The sequence below is a fragment of the Somniosus microcephalus genome, chromosome 7 (genome assembly GCF_052327205.1).
Source record: "Somniosus microcephalus isolate GS21.2 chromosome 7, FLI_Smic_1.0, whole genome shotgun sequence".
Classification (NCBI taxonomy): domain Eukaryota; kingdom Metazoa; phylum Chordata; class Chondrichthyes; order Squaliformes; family Somniosidae; genus Somniosus; species Somniosus microcephalus.
The window spans coordinates 201013116-201024222 of NC_140993.1; positions in this window are offsets into that span (position 1 = coordinate 201013116).

An 11107-nucleotide genomic window follows, 5' to 3' on the forward strand; every position below is an offset into this window, starting at 1 on the left:
AGTTGCTGCAGGAGCACTATGGTAACAAGCTGAAGATAGCCACTGCATATATTGAAAAGGCTACCAAGTGGCTACAGATCAGATCGGAGGACGGAGAGGCATTGAACGCATATGTTCTTTTCCTCATAGGATGTCGCAACACCATGGAGGATGTTGAATTCATGGAAGAGATGGACAATCCTACGACTATGAGAATCATCATCTCTAAGCTTCCTTACAGGATGAGAGAACAATGGAGAAGAACAGCCTTTGAGATAATGGAGAGACGGGAAAGTAGAGCCAGGCTTGTAGACTTAGTGAATTTCATAGACAAACAGGCTAAAATTGCTAGGGACCCATTGTTTGGAAACATCCAGGACGCCAGCCCGACCACCGATGGAAGAGTGAAAGCCAAGCCTGTTGAATCAAAGACTCTCAGGAAAGGTGGTTCCAGGGGAAGCAGCTTTGCAACTATCGTCACTCAGGCCGAGGAAGAAAGGCCCCAGAACTCATCTCCCAAAAAGAGCAGCACAGTGACGCCTGCTAATGCCTTTCAGAAGCCATGCTTATTCTGCCAGAAGAATCATACATTGGATTTCTGCAGCGACATCAAAGCACAGCCACATAAGGACAGAATCGAATTCCTGAAGTACAACGGCCTATGTTTTGGATGTCTCTCTCAGGGGCACCTGAGTAGAAACTGTAAGCAAAGAACAACATGCAGAGAGTGCACTCGGAAACATCCCAGTCTGCTGCATATCCATAAAGAAGAACAAGTCTCTAAGAAGAGTGAAGAAAACAATACCGACGAGAAGGTTGTTTCAAGTGCTCTGGTGTCGCTAGAACCAGAGACTTGTGGACTCACTGGGGCCGGTGACAGTGATTGTATTCTTGCCATCGTACCAGTAAAGATCAAGTCTAAGAGGAGCGAGAAGCTTGTGGAGACTTACGCCTTCATGGATCGAGGTAGTTCAGCAACGTTCTGCACAGAATCACTCATGCGACAGCTGAACGTTAGAGGCAGAAGAACAGAAATCCTATTACGCACCATGGGTCATGAGAAGTCAATGCAAAGTTATATCCTGTCAGACTTAGAAGTGTGTGGACTTGAAGAGAAGGACTTCATAGACCTGCCTAATGTTTTCACACAGAGGGAGATTCCTGTTAGAATAGGGAACTTAGCCCTGCAGAAGGATGTGGATAGATGGCCTTACCTAGAAAAGGTGCGTCTCCCATACATTGAAGCAGAAATTGGCCTATTAATTGGAACCAATGCCTACAAAACTATGGAGCCATGGCAGGTGATAAACAGCAAGGATGACGGACCCTACGCCGTCAGGACAGCCCTTGGATGGGTAGTCAATGGACCGGTAAGGAGAGATGATGGCAACAAGTCGAACAAGGAGGAACGACAAAATGTCACAGTTAATTGCATCTCTATCGCAAGCATTGAAGAGCTGTTGATACAGCAGTTCAACGCAGACTTTTCAGAATGCAGCTGTGAGGAAAAGACAGAGATGTCACAAGAAGACCATCAGTTCATGGATTTGATGACAAGGTCTACACAGTTCATTGATGGCCACTATCACATTGGTTTGCCACTGAGAAGACAGACCGCGAAGATGCCGAACAATCGCTGCATAGCAGAGCAACGCGCCATCAGTCTAAAGAGAAAGCTGAACAAGAACCCCGACTTTCACGAAGACTACAAAGGCTTCATGAGAAACATCATAGCGAAAGGCTATGCTGTAAAAGTGCCCAAGGAACAGTTGAACAGAGACGATGGAAGGGTCTGGTACATTCCTCATCACGGTGTGTATCACCCAAAGAAGAAAAAGATCTGTGTAGTGTTTGACTGTGCCGCCTCATTCAGAGGAACTTCACTGAATGACCAGCTGCTTCAAGGTCCTGATCTTACTAATACCCTCATTGGCGTCTTGACTAGGTTTAGACAAGAGCTCGTTGCCATGATGGCAGACATAGAATCAATGTTCTACCAAGTCAGAATCCCTGATGAAGATGCTGATCTTCTACGTTTCCTTTGGTGGCCAGATGGCGACGTTAGTCAAGCGATGGTGGAATGTAGAATGGCCGTACACTTGTTCGGAGCCACATCATCTCCCAGCTGTGCAAGCTACGCTCTCAGAAAAACTGCAGAAGATGGCAAAGGCAAAGCACCATCAGAGGCTGTGGAGACAATCTTCAGAAACTTTTATGTCGATGACTGTCTGAAGTCCGTGTCAACAGAAGACGATGCCATCGCACTGTCAAGAGACCTTAGAACTCTGTGTTCGAATGGAGGATTCCATCTGACTAAGTGGATAAGCAACAGCAGAGCAGTTCTAGCTTCTATCCCAGAAAAGGAAAGAGCCACTGAAGTCAAAGATCTGGACCTGAGCCACGATGTCCTTCCTATCGAGAGAGCTCTTGGTGTACAATGGTGCATTGAGTCAGACACGTTCAACTTCAGGATAATGGTGAACGAAAGACCATCCACAAGACGAGGGATTCTCTCCGTGGTCAGTTCCATCTACGACCCTCTTGGATTCCTGGCACCACTCATTCTGCCGGTGAAGCTGATGCTACGAGAGCTGTGTAGAGACAAGAGAGGATGGGATGAAGATATCCCAGAAGGTCAAGCTCAGAGATGGCACAGATGGTTGACAGATTTGCAACAACTTTCTAGCTTCAACGTCAGTAGATGCATCAAGCCCGTGAGTTTTGGAGTTACAAAGACGGCTCAACTACATCATTTCTCGGACGCCAGTGAGGACGGCTATGGCACGGCTACTTACCTCTTGCTGACAAATCAACAGGGCCAGAAACATTGTGCCTTCCTCATGGGGAAATCCAGGGTGGCTCCGCTGAAGCAGGTCACCATCCCGAGACTGGAGTTGACGGCAACGGTTGTTGCAGTTAAAGTTGACCAGGCGATGCGGAAAGAGTTACAGCTCCCACTAGAAGAATCTGTCTTCTGGACGGATAGCACGACGGTGCTGAAGTATATAGAGAAGGAGAAGATACGCTTCAAGACCTTCGTAGCAAACAGAATCTCATCCATTAGAGAAGCTACACAACCATCTCAATGGAGGTATGTAAACACCTCATTAAACCCAGCAGATCAAGCCTCACGGGGATTGAAGGCTGAAAACTTCATGAGGAGTGAAACTTGGATACAAGGCCCAAGTTATCTGCTGGAAACAGAGAGATCATGGCCAGAAAGACCAGATATGCCAAGTCAGATTGCTGAAGACGACGTCGAAGTCAAGAGATCAGTCACAGTAAATCTCATAACTACGAAAGAGAACTTTGACACAGTGAACAAGCTTGTTAACCATTTACCAGGATGGCACCAGTTGAGGAAAGCAGTTGCATGGTTTCTAAGGTTGAAAGAGTTGCTGCTACACCTGAGCGGTAAGAGAAAAGAGTACCGAGCCACTATCAGTCAGTCTGAAAGTAACCCCGATAAGCAGAGAATGCTTCTACAGCAGTATATGCATCAGCACAAGACCACATTGGGTAAGAATTCATTGACCGTGGAGGATTTGGCCAAGGCTGAAATGGAGATAGTTTGCTTCAGTTAAAGACAAAGATACCCAGAAGAGATCGAAGCTTTACAGCGAAATACTCCAATCAAGAAAGGTAGTCATATCTACAAGCTGGACCCTACACTGCAAGATGGAGTACTGAGGGTGGGAGGGAGACTAAACAAATCTGCTATGCCAGAGGAGGCCAAGCATCCTGCTATCCTTTCTAAGGACCTCCGGGTTGCTACTGTCATTCTTCAGCATATACACCAGAGTATTGGACACAGTGGGAGGAATCACGTGCTTGCGAAGCTAAGACAAAGATACTGGATTCCAGGAGCTAATTCTGTAATAAGAAAAATACTCTCTGAATGCATTGTTTGCAGACGGTTACACGCTAGAGCTGGGGAGCAGAAAATGGCAGACCTGCCTGAAGACCGTTTGTTACCAGACAAGCCCCCATTTACAAACGTAGGGGTGGACTATTTCGGGCCTTTCGAGGTAAAGCGAGGACGGAGCCTTGTCAAGAGATATGGTGTGCTTTTCACTTGTTTGACCATCAGAGCAGTTCATATTGAGGTGGCACACATGCTTGACACTGATTCCTGTATTAACGCCTTGCGGCGCTTTGTCTGTAGAAGAGGTCAGGTGTCCATTATGCGTTCTGATAATGGCACTAATTTCGTCGGAGCGGAGAGAGAACTACGGGAAGCTATTGAAGGTTGGAATCGGCTTAAAATACAGGAAGCCATGATGCAAACAGGAATTAAGTGGATCTTCAATCCTCCGGCTGCATCCCACCATGGAGGTGTCTGGGAAAGACAGATACGCACCGTAAGAAAACTACTCAGTTCTGTACTGAAGCAGCAAGCGCTCGACGACGAGGGACTCCAAACCGTTCTGTGCGAGGTCGAAGCCATCATTAATGACCGACCGTGCCCCCGGGAGTCTTCAAAAAGGAAGATCTGTATGCCCGTCGGAAGTGGAGGCAAGTTCAGTATATGTCAGACCTTTTCTGGACCAGATGGACAAGAGAATACTTACCTCTGCTACAGGAGCGTCAAAAATGGTCCAAAATAAAGAGGAACTTCATTGTCGGAGACATTGTCTTAATCGTGGATGATTCAGCCCCTAGAAATTCTTGGTTGATGGGAAAAATAATTAAGACCATGCCAGACTCCAGAGGCGTCGTTCGTCGCGTTTGTTTGCAAACCAAGACCAGTACCCTGGAAAGACCGATCACAAAGCTCTGCCTGCTACAAGAAGCAGCGTGAAAAGTTCCTGAACGAAAAAAGTGGACACTTATATTGTAAATATGTTGAACTCATTAGTTTATGACTCTTAATGTTTGAGTAATTGATACGCTTCATGTGCCTAGTCAATTAGGGGCCGGAATGTAAGAGCCATAAAAGCTTAAGAAAATACTTTAAAATATTGGTTAAATAGCATAATACAGTTAATTTACCTGATTGACTTATTGTATTAAGAAACCCCCTATTTTCTTGCTCCAGTAGTATAGTCCGAGACACCCCCTTCATTCTTGCCACAATGGTACAGTCCCTAAGCCACACATGGTATGCAGCCATTTTACAGTTTAAACTCCACGTGGCTGAAGGAGGCAGAAGTTGTGAGGTTTGGAGCAATACAGTTTTTGACCGTGTTCGTTTATACGTGTTTGCTTTGTAATTCCGTTTGTGAAGTGTTATAGTAAACAGTTTAAAAGACAAAGCTACGTTTGGGAACGTTTTATTTCGACACGCGTCTACTCGTTGTTAAAAGCCCCACAGCTCAGTGGCTGCCTGTTTGGAAACTAAGAAGCGCCACTACAAGCGTGGTCAAAGCTTCGATGCTGGGGATGTTGGCCTGAGCAAGAACACCAACGTTGGTGCGCCTATCCTGCCAATGGATTTGCAGGATCTTGCGGAGGCAGCGTTGGTGGTATCTTTCCAGTGCTTTGAGGTGCCTGCTGTACATGGTCCATGTCTCTGAGGCATACAGCAGGGCGGGTATCACTGCTGCTCTGCAGACCATGAGCTTAGTGCCAGGTTTGAGGTCCTGGTCTTCAAACACTCTTCTTCAGAGTGGGACAAATATCCTTGCGGGGAGGTTTGCTAGCACTGTTGGGGGGGGTTTAAACTAACTTGGCAGGGGGATGGGATACAGAGGGGAGCTGAAATAGGGGGTGATGTGCTGCCAATCATAGAGAAAAAAACAAGTCAGCTTGGTAGACAGGGCAAATATATAAGGGCAAGGCTGGATGGCATCTATTTTAATGCAAGGAGTCTTGCAAATAAGGTGGATGAACTGAAGGTGTTGATAAACACATGGGAGTATGATATTGTTGCTATCACGGAGACATGGTTGAGGGAGGGGCAAGACTGGCAGCTCAATATTCCGGGGTACAGAATCTTCAGGCGAGACAGAGGGGGAGGTATAAGAGGAGGGGGTGTCGCAATATTAATTAAGGAGTCAATTACTGCAGTAAGGAGGGATGACATATTAGCAGGTTCCTCTAATGAGGCCATATGGGTGGAGCTTAAAAACAAAAAGGGGGCAAGCACTTTGCTGGGCGTGTACTATAGGCCTCCAAACAGTCAGGGGGAGATAGAGGAACAGATATGCAGGCAAATCTCAGAGAAATGTGCAAATAGGGTAATAATAATGGGGGATTTCAACTTCCCCAATATTAACTGGGATAGTCAGATTGTGAAAGGCACAGAGGGTGTAGAATTCTTAAAGTGCATCCAGGAGAGCTTTTTGAGCCAGCATGTAGAAGGTCCTACAAGAGAGGGGGCGGTACTGGACCTAATTCTAGGGAATGTGGCCGGCCAAGTGGAAGAAGTGCTAGTAGGTGAGCACTTTGGTGACAGTGACCATAATATGGTGAGATTTAAGATGGTCATGGAAAAGGACAGGGATGGGCCGGAAATAAAGGTTCTAAATTGGGGGAAGGCCGATTTTAATAGGATAAGGCAGGATCTGGCCAAAATGGACTGGGATCAGCTACTTGTAGGAAAATCCGCATCGGAGCAATGGGAGGCTTTCAGAAGGGAGGTTGAGATCATACAATGGCAACATGTTCCCGTAAAGGTCAAGGGTGGTTCCAAAAACCACAGGGAACCTTGGATGTCAGGGGATATACGAGAATGGATTAGAAAAAAAAGGAGGGCTTTTGGCAGATACAAAAGGCTAAAGACGGAGGAAGCCCTAGAGGAGTACAAAAAGTGCAGGGGGATACTTAAAAAAGAAATTAGGAGATCAAGGAGGGGCCATGAAATAACACTGGCGAGCAAAATAAAGGAAAATCCTAAGATGTTTTATAAGTATATTAAGGGTAAGAGGATAACTAGGGAAAAAATAGGGCCCATTAGGGACAAAAGTGGCAATCTGTGTGTGGAGCCAGAAGATGTAGGAGGGGTTCTAAATGAATTTTTTGCATCTGTTTTCACTATGGAGAGGGACGATGTAGACATAGAAATAGGGCGGGGGGGCTGTGATATGCTCGAACATATTAACATCGAGAGGGAGGAGGTATTGGCGGTTTTAGCAGGCCTAAAAATGGATAAATCCCCAGGCCCGGACGAAATGTATCCCAGGCTGCTGTGTGAGGCAAAGGAAGAGATTGCGGGGGCTCTAACACATATATTCAGAACCTCTCTGGCCACAGGGGATGTGCCAGAGGACTGGAGAACCGCTAATGTAGTACCATTATTCAAGAAGGGGAGTAGGGAAAAACCGGGGAACTACAGGCCAGTGAGCCTAACATCAGTGGTAGGAAAATTATTGGAAAAAATTCTGAGGGACAAAATTAGTCTCCACTTGGAGAGGCAAGGATTAATCAGGGATAGTCAACATGGCTTTGTCAAGGGAAGATCATGTCTGACTAATTTGATTGAATTTTTTGAGGGGGTGACTAGGTGTGTGGATGAGGGTAACGCAGTGGATGTGGTATACATGGATTTCAGTAAGGCCTTCGATAAAGTCCCGCACAGGAGACTGGTCAAGAAGGTAAGAGCCCATGGAATCCAGGGTGCCTTGGCACATTGGATACAAAACTGGCTTAGTGGCAGAAGGCAGAGGGTGATGGTCGAAGGTTGTTTTTGTGACTGGAAGCCTGTGGCCAGTGGGGTACCACAGGGATCGGTGCTGGGTCCCTTGCTGTTTGTGGTCTACATTAATGACTTGGATATGAATGTAAAAGGTATGATCAGTAAGTTCGCGGATGATACAAAAATTGGTAGGGTGGTAAATAGCGAGGAGGGTAGTCTCAGTCTGCAGGACGATATAGATGGGTTGGTCAGATGGGCGGAACAGTGGCAAATGGAATTTAACCCGGAAAAGTGCGAGGTGATGCACTTTGGGGGGACAAACAAGGCAAGGGAATACACAATGAATGGTAAGACCCTAGGCAAGACGGAGGGTCAGAGGGATCTGGGTGTGCAAGTACACAGATCCCTGAAGGCGGCGGAACAGGTGGATAAGGTGGTAAAAAAGGCATATGGGATACTTGCCTTCATTAGCCGAGGCATAGAATATAAGAGCAAGGAGGTTATAATGGAGCTGTATAAAACACTGGTTAGGCCACAGCTGGAATACTGTGTGCAGTTCTGGTCGCCACACTACAGGAAGGATGTGATAGCTTTGGAGAGGGTGCAGAGGAGATTCACCAGGATGTTACCAGGGCTGGAGCGCTTCAGCTATGAAGAGAGACTGGGCAGATTGGGTTTGTTTTCCTTGGAGCAGAGGAGGCTGAGGGGGGACATGATTGAGGTGTACAAAATTATGAGGGGCATAGATGGGATGGATACTAAGGAGCTTTTTCCCTTAGTAGAAGGGTCAATAACTAGGGGGCATAGATTCAAGGTAAAGGGCAGGAGGTTTAGAGGGGATTTGAGAAAGAACTTTTTCACCCAGAGGGTGGTTGGAATCTGGAACTCACTGCCTGAAAGGGTTGTGGAGGCTGGAACCCTCACAACATTCAAGAAGCATTTGGATGAGCACTTGAAATGCCATAGCATACAAGGCTACAGACCAAATGCTGGAATATGGGATTAGATTAGACAGGGCTTGATGGCCGGCGCGGACACGATGGGCCGAAGGGCCTCTATCCGTGCTGTATAACTCTATGACTCTAACCGAAGGCTGCACTGGCACACTGAAGGCGGTGTTGGACTTCATTGTCGACGTCTGCCCTGGTTGACAGTAGGCTCCCGAGGTATGGAAAGTGGTCCACGTTGTCCAAGGCCTTGTCTTGGATTTTGATAATTAGGGGGCAGTACTGTGTGGCGGGGGCAGTTTGGTAGAGGACCTTTGTCTTACGGATGTTTAGTGTAAGGCCTATGCTCTCGTACGTGTCGGTGAAGGTGTTGACGATGGTTTGGAGTTCAACCTCCAACTTGGAGGAAGCACTGAGGGTAACAAGGGCATAGAATGTACTCTAGGCAAGTACTTCAATGGCCATCACAAAGAATTGCTGAGTAGCACCACCATTGACCAAGTCCTGAAGGATATAGCTGCCAGACTGGGCTTGGGGCAGGCAATGAGAACACCAACATGAGGGAACTTATTTGACCTCGTCCTCACCAATCTACCTGTCGCAGATGCATTTGTCCATGACAGCATTGGTAGGAGAGACCACCACACAGTCAGTGTGGAGACCAAGACCTGTCTTCACACTGATGACACTCTCCATCGTGTCATGTGACACTACCACCGTTCTAAATGGGACAGATTAAGAATAGATCTCGTAGCTCAAAACTGGCCATCCTTGAGGCGCTATGAGACATCAGCAGTAGCATAATTGTATTCCACCACAATCTGTAACCTCATGGCCTGGCATATCCTTCACTGCTCCGTCATCATCAAGCCAAAAAGCAATCATGGTTCAATGAGGAGTGTAGAAGAGCATGCCAGGAGCAGCACCAGGCATGGCTAAAAATGAGGTCCTAACCTGGTGAAACTACAATACAGAACTAAACAGTGAAAGCAGCATGCTACAGAAAGAGCTAAGGGATCCCACAGCCAATGGATCAGGTCACTGCTCCGCAACCCTGCCACATCCAGTTGTGAATGGTGGTGGACAATTCAACAACTAACTAGAGGAAGAGGCTGCGTTGCAACTATTTTCAGCCAGAAGTGTTGAGTGGATGATCCTTCTTGGCCTCCCACCATCACAGATGCCAGTCTTCAACCAATTCAATTCACTCCACGTGACATTAAGGAACAGCTGTGCACAGGACACAGCAAAGATAAATTTCAACCCGGCCAATTATTGCTCTATCAGCCTACTCCCAATCATCAGTAAAGTGATGAAGGAGTTGCCAACAGTGGTATGAAGCGGCACTTATTCACTAATAACCTGCACACTGATGCTCAGTTTGGGTTCCACCAGGGCCATTTGGCTCAGATCTCAGTACAGCCTTGATCCAAACATGGACACTAGAGCGGAATTCCAGGTGTGAGGTGAGAGTGATGGCCCTTGACATCAAAGCAGCATTTGACCAAGTGTGGCATTAACGAGCCCTAGTAAAATCAATGGGGATCAGGTAGAAAACTCTCCAGTGGCTGGAGTCATAACAGGTACAAAGGAAGATGGTTGCGGTCATTGGAGGCCAATCATCTCAGCCTCAGGACATGATCCAAGGCCCAACTATCTTCAGCTGCTTCATCAATAACCTTCCCTCCCTCATAAGGTCAAAAGCGGGGCTGTTGGCTGATTGCAGTGTTCAGTTCCATTTGCAATTTTTCAGATAATGAAGCCGTCCACCGGCGGCAGCAGCGAGAGCGGCCCTGGGTGGAGACTGAGCACGGAGACCAAGGAGTTAAAGAGCGGGGAGCGAGAGCGGCCCAGACACACCGGCGGCAGCAGCGAGAGCGGCCCTGGGTGGAGACTGAGCACGGAGACCAAGGAGTTAAAGAGCGGGGAGCGAGAGCGGCCCAGACACACCGGCGGCAGCAGCGAGAAGTAAAAAGTAATCGAAGTGTGACGTCACCAGAAAGCAGGTAAGTGATTGGTTGGCGAGTATTTCTCTCTCGTTTTTTTCCAAACTTAATTTTTGTGGTTTAAAGTTTCTAGGGTCTCTGTTGTGTAGCGGGGAGTGGTAGTAAACAAGAGCCCTTGAGTATATAATTTAATTGTAGTGTAATTAGTGGTATTGATTTGATTTAATTTAATTTGAATTAATTAAAGGGTAATCAATGACAGGACAGCTCGGCCCCGTGTCATGCTCTTCCTGCACTATGTGGGAAATCAGGGACACTTCCTGTGTCCCTGACGACCATGTGTGCGGGAAGTGTATCCAGCTGCAGCTACTGACAGACCACACTGCGGCGCTGGGGCTGCGAATGGATACATACTGGAGCATTCACGATGCTGAGGACATCGTGGATAGCACGTTTAGGGAGTTGGTCACACCGCAGATAAAGGCTGCACAGGCAGGAAGGGAATGGGTGACCACCAGGCAGAATAGTAGGCGCAGGCAGGTAGTGCAGGGATCCCCTGTGGCCACCCCCCTTTCAAACAGATATACCACTTTGGATATTGTTGAGGGAGATGGCTTATCAGGGGAAGGCAGCAGCAGCCAACTTCCTGGCACCATGGG